This window comes from Augochlora pura, unplaced genomic scaffold (assembly GCF_028453695.1).
Source record: "Augochlora pura isolate Apur16 unplaced genomic scaffold, APUR_v2.2.1 APUR_unplaced_818, whole genome shotgun sequence".
NCBI classification, from domain to species: Eukaryota; Metazoa; Arthropoda; class Insecta; order Hymenoptera; family Halictidae; genus Augochlora; species Augochlora pura.
Genome location: NW_027588933.1, coordinates 2,047 through 5,519, shown reverse-complemented (window position 1 = coordinate 5,519; position 3,473 = coordinate 2,047). Strand labels below are relative to the sequence as shown.

At 38.2% G+C, this 3,473-nt stretch overlaps 1 pseudogene; it reads left to right on the top strand.

Annotated features, from left to right (window-relative positions):
• Window positions 1–231: 231 nt before the first annotated feature.
• LOC144478105 (cytochrome P450 9e2 pseudogene) lies at window positions 232–2,169 on the top strand (annotated as a pseudogene).
• The last annotated feature ends 1,304 nt before the right edge of the window (window positions 2,170–3,473 follow it).

Sequence of the window (3,473 nt, the reverse complement as noted above, 5' to 3'; positions counted from 1 at the left end):
CAATAGCAATATCCACACTTGTTTACATTCATAAATTATCACACAAAAGTGTGGTACTGGCCAAAAACCTTCGGCGGTAGCATCACACACATGTTGTGTGAGCGGTCGGTAACGGTTGTTCCGGCTATCACACACATGGTGTGTGAGCGGTCGTTAAAGTGTTAATGATGAGGTCGAGCAATCATGCTATATAAGGTAGTTGCCGATTGCCGCACACAACGGCGTCGTATTAATAACTATTTGCGCATGGAACATGCGAGTCGTCAGTGGGCAGTTAGTCAGTCATTGGTGTATCATACGCGTCGAGCCATGGAGTTCGCATCAAATTCGTCGGCGTTCGGGATGTTGGTCGTTTCTCTCGTCGTCCTTTGTTTGACGATTATTGTGGCATCGGCGTATAAACAGTTCACGTATTGGCGGAAACGCGGAGTTCCTCACACGAGCACGATACCATTCTTTGGAAACGCATGGCAATTCGTATTCCAGCGCATGACAATTCTGGACTACATTAAATTTGTTTACAATAGTCATGCGGACACGAAATACGTTGGGTTCATGGACTTCTCCAATCCGGCTGTTCTAATACGGGATCCGGAATTGATCAGAGACATAACTGTAAAACACTTCAATCATTTCACGAACCGGCAAAGTTTTGCCAACGAAGCCATCGAGCCGTTATTAGCGAAGAGCCTTTTCGCTTTGAAGGACGATCGCTGGAAGAAGGTGAGGAATCTAATGACTCCGATCTTCACGTCCAGTAAGATGAAGTTCATGTTTGGCCTGTTCAACGACTGTTCTTACGATTTCTTCGACCACCTGTACAACCATCCAGAGCTCTGCGCAATGGTGGACGCGAAAGAAACTTTTAAAACGTACGCATGCGATGTATTCGCCACATCGCTTTTCGGCATCAGCGTGAACACTTTGAAGGAACGGAACAATGAATTCTACAGAGAAGCGACGGAGGTTAATAGAGCTCTGAGCTCTTTAAACATGTTCAAGTTCATCTTAATACGCGCGAGTCCTCGTTTATGCGAAATGCTTGGGATGAGAGTGTTTCCGACGTCAACGGTGGACTTCCTCTACAGGGTCGTTGCCGACACTGTGAGAATTCGTAAGGAAAAAGGTATCGTCAGGCCAGACATGATTCATCTCATGATGCAGATTAAGGAGGAACAAAACTCGAGGGATATCGGTATCGAGGATATGGTTGCCCAGGCGTTCGGATTCTTCATAGCTGGATTTGACACCGTATCTACGATAATGTCTTTCTTGACGTTCGAGATGGCGCTCAATCAAGACGTTCAGAAGAGGCTGCGCGATGAAACGGATCGTTATCTTGCCGAAGAAAACGGGAAGATCTCGTACGGAGCACTGTCGAGAATGGAGTATATGGACATGGTGGTTTCGGAAACGCTCAGGAAGCATATCGTGGTACCTTTTCTCGATAGACTGTGCGTGGAACAGTTTGAACTGCCTGCCGCCGGGCCTGGTTACGAAACCGTGACCATAAATCCGGGTAACGCCGTTTGGATACCTACGGCCGCGTTACATTATGATCCAGAATATTTTCCCAATCCGGAGATGTTCGATCCGGAACGATTCAGCGAAGAGAACAAGGCAGCCATTGTCCCTAATACATTTTTGCCGTTCGGAATTGGACCCCGAATGTGCATCGGCAATCGCTTCGCTTTAATGGAAATTAAAATTATGATGGTCTATCTCCTGCAGAAGTTTGTGATAGAACCGAATGAAAAAACTAAACCATTGTTATCCAGTAGAATGAACTTTCAGATGCTTCCGATAGATGGTTTCTGGTACACTTTAAAGAAAAGGGACGTGTAGATAGCTTTTTTAAATTGTAATTATGGAGGTTCAAGAAAAAAGATGACAACAATTATAGAACATATAATCATTAATAGATTTTAAACTTTATGCATTCTTGATCATAAAAAGCGAAGTTTTTATTTTTCATAAAAATTCGTAATTTTTAAGCAATCATCATACGCGACACTATTGCATTCGGTCGTAGATTAAATGCTATTACAAACTAAAACTATATATATTAACGTTAATTCTCAATTATGTTCCTAAATTACAAGCGCGCATATGGTTTGTTATACTTTTGTATATGCGGTGGGATTAATAAAATTTAAGATTGTCAGATAATATACGTATCCCTGCGTATTAAACAGTATCGCATCAAGGAGATTGTATTTTTGGTAGAAGCAGAAGTTTTAAATTGGAGTAGGTTAGTCCAGGATTAAATATTTATTTACCAATAGTCATTCATCTCTCTAAGGAACATTTGCAATTTCTTGTGCAATGTTAAAGCATTTACCAAAATATTACACAATTACTTTTTATACATTACGATGTCATTAATGATTAAAAACCATTTAGGCATAATAAAGAAATACTAGATAATTTTTCAATCGTGGGATAGGGATGGTAGTAGAACCAGTTAAGTGACTTTAATTGACTGATAAAATGATAGATTCTTGCTAGAGTTAATTGATTCATGGCAACAATTTATCCTGTTCAAGGATCAATAATGAGACAGGTGATTCGATATTGTTGAGAAACAAATGTTTATCTTACTCCTATCTAAAATTCTGAATAAGTTTTGATTGAAAAAATTTTTCTCGGATCTGTGAGCAGCATAGCGTAATTTGTTCCTGTATGCACATATCGATAAATGTGTATATTTTAAACTTTTTTTCACTTGTAATATAGTTTCTACAAATAGTTTCACCATAACGTTCTTAAACTTGTTAGCATCGAGATTTGTTTAAAATGATATTCATCGTAAATTCAATAATTCATTTACATAATGATAGGTTATATAGAATTTAGCGTTTTGATAAATAATAAAGTAAATGTAGCAGCGATAATTTTCTCAATAATGAATCCGTGTGTAACAAGATAATTTGATTACACGCAGATGGCGGTGCTAGATTGATAGATTACTCGATAAAGGTAATCTTTGTTTTGTTCGCGATTTGTTAGAAATTTAAGATGCTTGCTCATTCAGATTCATTTTGCAGCATCATGATATTTAATTAAATGTAGACAGAGACGCGAAGATTTCGTGGAGAGATTTGACTTTTTATACAAACGACTATAAAAATATGCTGGATGAGTCTATTTGTTGGAATGGAGATGATAAAAGTCGGAGACAGAACTTGTATTGTTTATCGGAATACGCACGATGATATAGGCTTTTCACAATTTTACTTTTATTACAATTTTTTATCTGATTGTTTTCAGATGACTCAAGACTATAGATAAATATAAAGAAAGGTAACATTTTCTATTTCCGGGTAGACCCGTATTGAGTGCGCAATTGATAAATTAATTGAACAACATCTATTTTTCTGATAACGTGCTGGAATGACATTTCCTATTAAGAATACACGATATTGCTATAGATAAAATCGAGTACTTCAAATAATCAGATTACACTTGTCAGA